We start from the raw sequence: 13,766 nt of genomic DNA on the forward strand, positions 1-13,766 counted from the left end.
TCCCACGGGGTGGGAATGAGTGAGCTTAGCTGCTCACTAACCAGCCAGGGTAAAACCACAAAACATTCAGAAGCCTTATGACATTAGGACACGGGGTTAGCTTAGGTGAGGAGCTGCTATCAGTTAACTAAGGCAGTAGTTTAAGATGATCAGTGGAGGCTGAAAACCTCGTGTTAAGAGAGCTTTCTAACTGATCAAGAGGAAAGAAAAAAGTCAAAAGTATATAGTTTTTAAATTTTGTAGGGTTTTTTAGTTCTTCATTTTTCTGTGAACCTAAACTGTTTAAATAAGAGCTTAATGTCACAGAAATGATTTTACGTGAACTACATGAAGGATTAGCCGTTATCACTAGCTGATATAATAGCAAATACAGCGCTGTGTTTTTTAATACTTGACTTATGGTCTTCAGTTTGTACATCATCACAGCACTTGCCTGTGCCTTACAACAAATTTTGGCAGAAAGGTTTTAAATTTGCCTGCAGATAATGAAGGTCTGATTAAATTGCATCTGAAAGTAGGGCAGGAGTGAAGAAAGGGAACAGACTGTCTAGGAACTGACATAGTGAGGATGGTTAAGCTTAAAATGACATTGACTGTATTTTATGCCTTCTCATTGTAAAACTATTGAATAAGAGCCCTATGTGTCCTTAGTTGCATGACACATTACTAAATTGTTATAGAAAATATGGAGTGTAGGAAAATTCATGTTACTGTTAGTTTTGTGAAGTCCCTCAGTAAATCAACACCTGCCATGCACCAGCTGATGGCAATTGTCTTGCTGTGAATTCTAGCAACAGGAGCAGTTGCTAGTAGATTGTCAATAGCTCTTTTAACTGCAGTATGCAATTATGTCTGGAAAAAAATACAATTTTAAGGGTAATATAAACATATTAATCCACAGCAAATCAATTGCAGTATCTCTGCTACCAGTTTATACAGTAAACGTGACTTATTTCTGTTTGTTTGAACAGAGCTAGTATTGTACATAGCAATCATCTTTTGTTAACTTTAACTGCATAGCTGAATCACAAACTCGTCTTCTGAGAGTGTAGTTTTATTAGACCAGAGAGACAGTCTCCATAACATATTTCCAGATAAAAACTTTTTACTGCTTTTGCCTTATGATGGCTAAACCAACATGCCTGCACTGTGTGTACAAACATTTTAGTTAACCCACAGATTTAACACGAGAGGCGAGAAAGATTTAACACCACCTTAAACACTGACTTGTATCACTGGATGTTCCTATATCACATGATATAGCCAGAGTTAGGAATTAATTAAGGGCTGTGTAATTGATCAGTATTTGAAAGATGAGATCATTTTAGGAGTCTAAATTTAATTATTAAGTTTTGCTTTTATATATTTCTTGTGTATACGACTGACAGTAGAAATAATGTTTAAATACTGTTTTAATAGATACACAGATTATGTTAGCTAATATCACTGCACATTTATCTATTACTATCCAGAATCAGGTATGTTTGTATTTAACAGCTGCAAGAAAAATCACACCAAAGGATTGTGACCGTAATAATGTGATCAGGTTTTATCAAGAAGTGTCATACTTAAACAAATGGTTAACTAAGGTGAGGAAAATTCAAATGAACTAATGGCTGAAAACTTCAGTGATTTAGTACATTCCAATGAACCGTATACAGTTAATGGCATCATTTGCTGTAGCCATGCCTCAGATTCACTCTACTTCTCCATAAGAAGGGCAAAAATTACAAATTCAGCATACGTGATATCAACTTGGAAAAAAAAAATAATCAGTGTAGAATAAGCACATTTTTTGTAAGTTATTTGTATATTTACACAAATGAATAAAATACTGAAGCAAAAAATAGCAAACTTAATGACCGAGATTTAAAAAATATAAGACTAGATATATTATTCAATTTGTTGCTTCAAGTACCATAGCTAAATAACGTCGGCTAACACACACGGAAAATGTAGAAAAAGACTGGAGAGAGAGAAGGATTTCAGAGGAGAAAAAAAGGAAAAGGCATCCTGGTGAACTGCAGGTAAAACTACTTTCAGTTCCTGATTACTGGTGCAATGTATTATATCCTCCGCCCTTTCATCAGGCAGTGCTTGGGTTTCAGTGATATGAACACAATCCAATGTTGGATTTTCACAGTGAATAGTCTCTTCATTGTAACGGTACATCGCGACCTCATATTGGGAAACAAACCAATATGGTATAAGGGATTCGTCTACACCAATCACAAGGTCTTCTGTTGCTAGGAAAAGGGGGACCAAAACCAACCTAGAAGTTTGGGGTTTTTTGGTTGGTTTTGGTTTTTTGTTTTGGTTTTTTTAAGGCACCCTATGATTTTTTTTTAAACAGAAGATATACATACTTCCTTCCCCATTTCTCAAATGTAGATAGTTGCAAACCTTGACAATGCTGCTTGGGAATGATCCTATCCTGAAAAATGCCTTTCTCATTCACAAATATTTTGACCAAGAACAATGATCACCTTATCACCAGAGAACAGTATCCTGCAACTCTCCCACTTTAGCTGAAGCTGGTAATGCAAACACTACATATCTATTAGGTTTCCTCAGGTCCAGATGAATGAAGTCTTGTCCTCTTAGGTCACCATGGTGGATGGTAAACTGTGACTAAATACCAGCCATTCAGAGCATTACCTCTTTCAAGCCCACTCCGTCACCTTCTCCATTAGAAAGAGAACATGGGGAAAAGAAATGAGACTCAAACCCATACTTTCCAGTCTGCATGAACCTGTCTCACCTGAAACACTTAATTCTCTGATAATAAGCTTCTTGGATTTAAACTTCCTACTGTATCCATACATCTGACCTTCACACCTCTTTAAAAAATATCTCTCGAAGGCTGAACATATCTTTTAAAATCTGTGGGCTCTGTCCCATCTTGATTCTGTCTCTCAACCTCTGAACAGTTGTAGAAAAGCAGCTTCTCATAAATCCTCTGCTTTCTTTACTGTCCAATACTGCATCAGTAATCTTTAACAAAGCAGCTTACTGAATAGCATCCACAAACTGTGGAAGAATTTTCAATTCCTGCACAGTGCTGTGAGTGATCTTAAAGTGAGAAGAGATGGTGACCTATGAAGTAGAAACCTTTCAGAAATTGTGTTTTCCTGTTTTCCTTCCCTGCTGCTTACACTTGAATGGATTGCTCATGTAGTAGCATAACCATAGAGTAAACCTGAATATTTAAAAACCTTGTTCTTGCGAACTGGCTTAATACATATTCTGGAAAATAGCTACTGCTCTTGCAGCTAGTATGTACAGCGTACTGTCCACTAAGCAATTTTTAACTGAAAAGGGAAATTCTTAGAAACTGTTTTGCTTTGTTTCCAGCCTGTACCATGCCTTCTGAATTCTACAGAGGCTTGAGAGTATAACTATATAGTCTTGTGTTATTCTCTGAAGTATTAAAGGAAAAAATTACCATTTGTTGTGAGTCGTAAAACAAATTAATTAAGAGATAAAATGGAACTTAACCTAAATAAAATTCTTTTTACTTTTAGTATAACTTTATCTCCTTAAAGAGGCTATAATCAGGTTGGTGATGATTTAGGGAAATAAATAATCAGTGCACCTAGGAGAGTTTGCACCTACTTCAAACAGCATCATCATATTTCCTCAACAGAAAAAAAGTGTTACCACATGCTTTTTAAATATATTTTACAGGTATTGGAATCACTCCAATGTGATGAAGAGAGCTTAAACTATATGTTTGCAGGTGCAGAAATAAATTAATCAACTTTTCTTACTGGATTAGAAAGTAGTCTTTTGTTCTGTTTACTTTAAAGGAAGCATGAGAGAACATAAAAAACAGAAAGAAAAGAGAGTTTCTGTAGGGAAAGGCTGGTGTTCCTCAGCACTTTGCCTGGCACACAAACTGAGAAATACAAAGTCAGTAAGAAAGAATACATTGCACTAGTCACTGGTAATATAAATTAATAAATAGAGACTGAAAGATGAGCTTATATTTATAATGCACTTTAATAGTGCATAACTTTAGGATTATAGAAACTGAAATCTCCATTTTCCCAAGGAAATGACCTAATCTTCCTGAAAAGGCAAATTTTCTGTCACCTTGTGTAAAACTCAGGTTCCACACTCTTCACCCATGTAACTGTTCTGTAAAACAAGCCTAATCTTCTGCTCATCCTTTAACATCTTTCATCTTTCCCTCATTGAGAAGCACCTAATGAATAGGCTCAGCTCTCCTTGTAACGACCAGAAGGATGATCTAAACGCTACCAGGTAAAGACCGTCATCCACACTGTGGTTCCACACTCTCACAGATCACCGGGACAAGGAAAACGAAACAAGATGGTTTAAAGATGCAAAATCTAAAACCAAACATCAAAAGGAGATTAAAGGTGTCTCTGCAATCTTAATCTGGTAATACTGGGAAAATAAATTAGAAATACAGTCTATCCATTTCATCCAGTGAAAGAGGATAAGGGCAAAACCCCCAAGTTAAATAAGAACTGCTTTGTAATGCATACTTATAAGGAAGAGTCATCTGGGTATCTGACACTGGAATCTTAATGATCTCCATGTTCTTTTAAAGCAGTCTTTTTTTAAAACCCACCCCACCCCCCACCAAGGAATTCAATACAAGCACATCTCCAAATAAAATTGTTCTCTGTAGAATGATATTGATAATTACTTGGTTCATCAGCAGAGACTGAAGGAACCAGCCTGAGAAACAAGATTTCAGCCATCTGCTTTCTTCCTTCCTGGTCTGAAATAAGGGTGAAAACGCAGTACAAAATGCACTGCTCAGATGAAACCGATGGTTTTGGAAACATGAAAATATTTCTAATAAATGAGCTGGTTGTATAAGAAACCACAAGCCTAAAAAGCAAGTGAGCCCGGGCGTTTCTATGTATATTCCACTTTCTGATTTCCCCTCATTCCTCTTTTCTCTGAACTCTTTGTCTCTGTTCCCTCAATACACACCCCATGCAATCTCCTGCTCCTCTCAGTTACTCGCCTTGTCTGCATTTAAACTGTTCCACCAGTTTTCTATTCTGCTGAAATGTCAGGTGGATGAAATAAAAGCTGAAGGAGACTTTTTTCATTAGTTCTAGTGCTCAGCACACAGAAACCTTCAATAGCCAAGTGGAGCAAAATTAGTCACAACTGTGTTGAGATTTAATTTACACAACAAAACCAACAAACACCACACGCACAATCTCACTGAGTAAATTTAGGCTCTCTGAATTCTGAAATTCAGGTTCCTATCTAAATTGTATCTTAAAGATAATTTGGAATCTGTAATGCTCATGATCATACTAAATATAGTTACAAGTCATAGTAAGTATTTATGGGTGTTCTTTGTAACTGGAGACAAACCAAGACGTGATCAATGCTATCAGTGCTATATTCCTAGATCAATAAAACAACATGATTCACCAGGCTTGCACACCTCTTCAAAGTGGCAGACAGGTAGTTCCTTCACAGTAGGACAAACTGGTTCCATAAACGTTACCAATCATGTGATACAGTAGCTGCTATGTATACTCACTCCAACTTTTGAATTTCATTAGCTACCAACTCTGTGTTAGATGTAGAGTTGAGATAATCTTCAATTCCTAATAAATTTTCAATTATTTATTTCAAGAACATTGCCTCTATGGTGAAAATCTCTATGTAGGCAGAAAGCTTCAGGAAAACCTGCTATGTTCTTCTAAATTCAAACAGCACAAATTAAAGCCCTTCATCTGACATTTATACCTGCTGGATGAAGGCGGCAAACAGTTTAAAATCTTTGTGGTTTATTACACACTGAAAGGTTAGTGATAATTTTGGCATGCATCATCTTACTCATTTCTGAAAGTTTACTACAGATTTGCAGTACTTAACACACTTGGGTTCTGGCAAGTTCCATCAGTGTGGAGAGCAGCTGGACATGAAAACCATGCTTCCTTCCCAGCTACTACAAGAAATACTTTTATTTCCATTGAACAGTATGAAAAGAATGAAACCTACACAAAATGCATACCATGCACAACACATTGAGCGAGCAGGACATACCATGTCATAGTAAGTCCCCTTTGATAAACAACCCCCCTTGTAAAAAGCCGTGTACAAATGATGTTATATCTAGTGGCTAAGTTTTATATTTCAAATGTTGTAGGAACAGATTGAAAAGTATCATGATAATAGGTTTCTACTGGAAAAGATTTGGTCCAGCTAATATTCAGTTTTACAGGAGTTAATGATTTTAAACAGACTTTTACAGAAAATTCTTCATTTTCAGATGCTTCATTTTAAACAACGTGTCTTGTATATATACAGAGGCAGAGATTGCATAAAAGGTCTGGCAGGGTTTTGAGGTTCCCCACCCCCTCCCCCGCCTTTGTTATTTCATTCTGATATTGGTTACTACAGTAGCAACAGGTATGCTAGAAGGTAACATTCAGTCTAACACCACAAAACTCACTGACATCATTGTTCATCTTGCTACTGCACAACTGTGAAACCTATACCTACTTTTCTGAACAATAAATTTGCAACCAAAGCTCTTGACTTACGCAACTGTTGAACTAAGGTTTAGCAAATGAAATCCTATGAATCATTCATTCATGAACTAATAGCTACCACTGCAATTCACTGTCTGAAATACCAGCTTGCAATGGAAAGATCAGTGGTCAATCTTCCTACTGGGATTAGTTTATCATACTAATTCCTAATTTTAAATTTAAGCACTTTCATTGTGGACCAGCACCCCTGAAATGAAAAAAAAAAAAAAAAAAAATCTATTAATGTCCACAGGCAAGAAAGTCATCTACCATTTATCCTGTTTTCTTTGGGAAAAAATGATGATCCACAGGTTAGAACACCAGTAAAGTGTCACAAAGGCTTGACCTCAGTGTATTGCTTCACCACAGTTTTCTGGAATAACCTGGAGAAATCAGAAATCATAATTCTGATTTTGAAGAATTTAGATTCTCAAAAAATTAAGGCACTTCACAATGATAAAACCCAAACATACACAAATTAGTTTTCTGCACAAGATTCAGACTTTTGGTCTTTATTTGCACTACCTATGGTGCTGGAAATTGAGAATTTCTTTGGTTTCAACCAGCAAATGGCACAGCACAGAGGACTCTGGCATCCATCCAGTACTCCACCACAGTCAAAGACGACTGCATGCAGTGGTGTCCCTTAATAGAAAATTGAGAAAAATGACACTACTCATTATAGCACTTGTTGAAAAAGAAGATATAGAATAAATTCCAGTCTCTAGTATATGTCCTGTTCTCTAACAGCACACCTATGCTTTTAATACATGAAACATTCTTCATTATTGAATTTTCGTTGTATGAACACGTAATTAAATCTCTACTAACACACACGTGCACATATACATTCAAGAAGAATTCCTCAAGGTATCATATAGCACATTTATATGTTTTCTATGAACTGAATTATTGGTGTTACTGGTATTATCGGTATCTCAGTATCTGTGTATTCACAAGACAAACATTTAAAGAAATAAGCCTGAGGAGAAACGGGAGAGGGAAAACTAAGGAGAAAGAAAAAAAGGAAATTAAGGAATATAAAGTGATATCTATTATTTGAGCAAAATGTCCCACTGCAATACTAAATCTCAATTAGCTTTGTGCAATGGGTAACAGGAAAGAGTGAGATAATAATGGCCCAAAGCAATTTTCATACTTTACAGATAAGACTGATAGCATGTCAGGGACCAGACTGTCAAATGTCACCTGTTCATGATGTTTAACAAAAGGAACTCTACCACATCCAAAAAAACCACATAATACAGTAATAATAATGCATTTTAATCTATGAAAGATATCAGAAGGAAGGAAAACATACAAAGTGACTTTGGTTTCTTTCTCTTTGATCCTGTCCCCTCAGTATGTCACATCACCCAAGCATCTGTAGACTTTACTACTAATCAGGTGGTTTGGTTTTAATGGAACTTCGTATTCATCATTTTCAAGTTAATTTCCAGCGTAGAAAATTATTATTCTTCCAGAGGTGAGAGTGCACTTACTTGCTTTCAATATTTTTTTAAATCCACCTATAGGTGGCATTACATTTGTTTTAGAATAAACTAGAATATTTCCGTTGGAAAGGACCTACAATGATCATCTAGTCCAACTGCCCTTCAGACAGTTCGTCACCCACCCCACAATGAACCCACCCACCCCACAGCTGGACAACTTGTCCAAAAGGACGCTCTGGGGAACAGTATCAAAAGCCTTACTAAGATTCAGAAAAACTAGATCAGCCATCTTCCCTTCATCCACAAGGTGGTTGACCTTATAGAAGGACAATCAAATTAGTTAAACAGAACTTTTCCCATGCTGACTGTGCCTGACTGTTACATTATTTTTTTAATGCCTTTCAACAGTACCCAGTATAATCTCCATAACTGAGGTTAGACTAACAGGTCTGTAGTGCCCTGAGTCTTCCCTTGCACCCATTTTGTAAATTGGGATAACATTGGCTAGACAGTTTTTATGAAACTAAAACAGTACCTAGTTACCACAGAGAATTTAAATATAAATAAATATAAATAATGATTAAAGAAAGAGCTACTTCACATTATATAATTTATATCATGCCAGTTACTTATTAACTATTTTATATATACATATAAAAAATGTTGGGGGAACAAAGAATTAAATTTGTACACATTTTCCTAAGTGGTCCTTCCTCTTCCTTAACTATGTGTTAAGGCTTCCAGTGTTCGGTTCTCACAACTGAAAGGTTATATATTAAGCAGGATGACAGATGGGCAGATGGACAGCTAAGCAGATAAATAGCTACTTGAGTCAACAAGTCAGATGAACGGCCATATATTTGTACAAAGCACAGAATTAAACAAAGAAAATTTAGCCTGCATCTGATATGCCAGTTGTGTCAAATGACCTTTTAGTGGTGCAAACTGCAAAATTCATCAGATCCAAACTCATCATGGTAAACTGAGCAAATTAAGTTTACAGTCTGCACCATGCTGTTTCAGACGGAGGAATAATGGGCTTTAAAATAAGAACCAATTTCTTTGGTAAGTTCAGTCATTTTCATTTACAACCATAATTCACACTAGTGATGCCACCAGTACTCAATCAGCCCAATAAAAAGCTTTGTCAAGTATTTGTATTGTGTAGAAGTGCATGGGTCAGGAAGGAAGGGGACAAAAAGAAAATTGGAAAGAGACCATGAAGGAGAGAGGGAGGCTGCAGAGGAAAAGAGCACACCAGAAGCTCCTATGGAAGAACAAGAGAACAATCAACACCGGACAGGACTTCAAGGGGGCACAGACAACTCAGCTCAAAAGCAATACAGGAAGAATTCATTTTCACTCATGCAAAAGTGAAGAGAGGTAATGTCAGTTAAGCACCACAAAATAATAAGACTGGGAAGTGAGGCAGAAAAGGGAGCCTTAAAAAGTGAGAAAGCTATAGACTGAACTGAATGAATAAGCATCAGCATCAATAAAGAAAAGGTATAGAAATAGAAAAATAAGGTCGTTCATAGAGAAGAAAGGGAGAACGGGTAAGAGATGGCTGTATGCATCACTTCTTTAAAGAAATCTTCATTCTAAACTTACTTTTTACTACTGAATTACATGAAAACAGAGATCAAGCCAAGTTCAGTTTAACTTGCACAGACACAACTTTCATCTCTATAGCTGAAAGCAAGAGTTGCTTCTTCACTTTTGTCAAAGTTAACTTAATAAAAACTTTTTTACAATGACCACTTTTGAATTTGTCAGTTTGTGTAAGTTATATTCTGAATTATCACTGGATATTCAGCTCATCAGTCACTTCATGATTACTGTTTTACCTTACAAGCTCAGTTGTTTACCTCAACTTATTTTGGAAATACCTACAAAATTTCATAATATATTTAAACATTCCAAAGACCTAGATCTTCCCCAAATTCTACATTTTCTAGCCTGTATCAGCACTTTCATTACAGATACTATGTATGAGTGCTTGCTGACATGCCACCAGGCATCCCTTCCTGTTGACGATTCTGACCTTTATTAATTCAAGTCTGTGCAATCTTCACCACTGATCTGTCAAAACTGACACCTTGTCATACTGAGATTTTGCAGGGAGTATTCTGAAATAGTTCACAGGGCATTACATTGAATCTACCTGATACCCAGAGAGGAAATTTATGGCTTTTAGCTTTTTCTTTTATATTTCTGTGGTAGGACAGCCATGAATGTTAAAATAAATAACTGAAGTAGCTCAATATTCCAAAATATGAAGATCAATCCTAATAAGTGGACAGCTGAATTATTTTCGTTTGCTTTTACAAAACAGTTTTCAAAAGCAGGTTGTTTTCCTGCTCAAAAATGTACCCCTAATGGCACTAATACTAAACAAAACAATATGCTTCTTAACACCTTGAAGTTGAGACAGGTACAGTTTGAGGCTCTTATTTATAGGTTCAGCATATAAAAGTGCTTCACAGAAAACAAAACAACAGCAAAACTGTATAACCTAACACTGGCAAGTATATCTGCTATTAGCATCATCACTTGGAAAAGAACCAAGGAGTGGGGAAATCTTTGCCTCAGACATTCCATTACCTGAGCCCTTTTACAGGCAACAGAAACAACAGTCAGCTGTGAATATATTAGGAAGCTTCAAGATCCTGAATTTTTATAGGGTCTTTGCACTAATTCCTGTAATACAGCAGACAGTTGCCAATAAAATTCTTGTGCAGTTATAACACAGGTGTGGGGGTTTTTCAGTAACCACCTAAAGTCAGCTGAATGCCAAAGCCAATAACCAATGCAGTTTCTTCTGTGCAGTACTGCCTTCGGTTTATTATATGAATGTAACTCAAAAGAGTTGTGTCTGGAAAATACTGACATTTTCTGTTTCAATAGTGGTGGAGGTTGTTTCATTTATCCTGTCTTTTATGTCAAGAACTCACATTTTGTAGTACTTCTGAATAAAAACAAAGAGACGACCCTTACTACTTTCTGTTAAAGAACTCCCACTCATACTCCAGAACGTCCACTGAGCTGAATGCAACTTCTGCATTTGTAAAAGACTTGCAGGTATTAAATACATGTCTTTACTAGTTTAGAGTATGGTATCATCCTACAAAAACGCCACTTGATTTCTTCAACAGACTTGGAGACTGGAAGCATAACCTCAGTGGAACAAAGTACCTAAACCATTCCTTCATTAGGAGATATTGCCGACCCAGGAAAGGACAGTTTCCTTCCAAGTTAACATTTTCTATTTCAAATTTCTTTTATTACTGTTAAATTTTTTGTGTCATTCAGAAAAGATAGCAGTATTTATCTAAAAAATGATAAATATTAGTATCCACTTACGATACACGACAGTTAAATTCCTTGCAGTAAACTGGGGAATAATCACCCCCATAATGTGTTCATTACTGTTATTGATATACCGTTTCCATTAACCTTATTTAGATATAAAAGGCATCATTTCTTAGCTTCCAAAGACAAGAAACTTCTTTTATTAGATAAAAAAGCAGTACTGCTTCTGAAAAAGTCCAGAAGTTTGTACATCCTAAGGACAGCAGAACCGGAAGTACCTGCGGTTACTTCCTGGTTTGCAGTCTCTTTCCTAGCACAGCCTGACCATACCTTCCCCCGTAACTAATTTTCTTCTTTTAACTAAAACAAATACTTTGTTTTAAATACATCTGAGTTTGGTGGCAAGGGAATTTTATGCTTTGTAGAGTTCCTGGAATTTGGAAATAGAGGTTTTCCAGTAACTATTACATGTAATTGCGTGTGTTGTGATCAAATAAGTGCAAATATTTAAAACTGGTTTGCTTTGAAAAGCTGTGCTTGCACTGATAAAGCACAGAATTCTTTCTCAGATGAAGCAGAGGGAAGACAATTTAGTATAAGATATGGATATCAGTGCAGAGATAAATTTGTTTAATTTCTCTTAATATTTCTATTGCTACAAATTCAGCAACTTTCATCTCACTGGGTAATTGTAACTTTTTTAATAAAATATTTATTTTCTAGTGTTTTGCCACATTTTCCCTCTATGGCTGTCTTCCCCCTATCAATTTTAGTCTCTCTGGCACAGATTTTACTTCAGCTTTAAATGTGATTTAATTTAAAGAATCAGAGAGTATCCTCAAGGGAACTTGAGGTCATCTGCTCTACGGGGGAGAGATCACAGAAGTTTAATACACAGGCAGAAATCAAATACACAATACCACCTACAACAGAGAAAATCCCCTATTTCACAATGCCAACAAGAGGACCAGTTGTGCATTTTTATTTTTTTTTTTTCAGTCTATGGAGAAACGTACCAAGTAATCTCTCACACAATATCCAAACTCCTTTAAAATAATCACAGAACATATTTAGTTATGTCAGAAGACGTCTTTAACATAAGCACAGCATGAATTATCCTTCATTCCACAACCACCTTTTAAAAAAATTAGATCTCCCTAAAACTATGCATAGCATAGTCACAGGGTATAATATTTTTATTTTGGAAATAAGAAAGCGAGGTTTCTAAACCTGGGATGTAAAATTCTAGCCCAACACAAGTGATAGAACAAGTCCAAGAGACTCAAAAGACCAAATTTTATGCATGTGGATTTCAAAAGATGTCTTGAACAAGAGATAATCCCACAGACTGTTTTTCATATCCTGTAGGCAACATTGCAGTTCTGCTGCTGAAAAGTGGCTTGAGCACAGTGGGACAGAACAAATGTCTCTGTCTCCTCAGTCACTCTGTAACCTGGAAAATAACTCATGACAAAAATACACTAGTTTTAGGGAACACAAATTAGAGGAGGTGTATAGACTTTTGTGCCTCCTTATTTCTTTTGGAATTCTTGAAGTTGACCTGAATCTCCTGTGATGTCTCAAAAAACATTCAAGGTATTATCAGTGCCCTCCTGAATTTCAACATATAATTGAAATAGAGCCTACTGCTTCCATTTTGTGGATAATGAATTAAGTATAACACAAACGGCAAATATTCTTGACTGCGTCATATAGACTGAGGCATGGAGAGATACTGAGCTCTTAGATTTTTACTACACTCCTGTTCAGCTGAAGGACCCTTCCCTTTGAAATCTCAGAACAGGTACTGAGCACAATCTGCCCACCCTTGCTTGTCATTTTGGCTAACTGACCCTTCTTTCACACACATCAGCTTTCAAGAACAGGCTGATCATCAGAACCAAAACACTTACATATCTCCCTCTGTCTGAACATGAACTACACAAGAAATTGTTAAGAACAGTATTATTTATTTCGTGCAAGTCTCTTACCGTGCTTGCTCTTATATTGTAAGTCTTGTACAGTGCAGAATAACCTCTGAAGTATTAAAGTATACAAACACATCACCACACAAGGGCAGGCTGGATTTTGACCTGCTGTAACTTCACTGAAGTTAAGCCAAGGAGGGGTTTAGTTTGCTTAAGGTAAGCCAATGTAAGAACCTGCAGCCCTTTATTGACAAGTCAGTTCTCTATCTGGAAGATCACAGCTGTACATAGTAATTCTTCTCAGCACAGGTATACCACCATTAATAAGAACATTTAGGGTGTTGTATGGTGGCTGCAGAAACTTGCAGGTTGGACTTTCTTCACTGACCTTCTAGAGCTTCTCCTCAGCATTCGACATTCTTTAACATCATCTTGAGGAAAATACACCTTTTATTAAATTATATGTTCAGAAATAACCTTTCTGTGCCAATATGCCAGTGTTTCTAAGGCGGTAAATGCAACCGGGAAACTAATGC

Source organism: Falco punctatus (genome assembly GCF_963210335.1).
Source record: "Falco punctatus genome assembly, chromosome: 8".
Taxonomy (NCBI): domain Eukaryota; kingdom Metazoa; phylum Chordata; class Aves; order Falconiformes; family Falconidae; genus Falco; species Falco punctatus.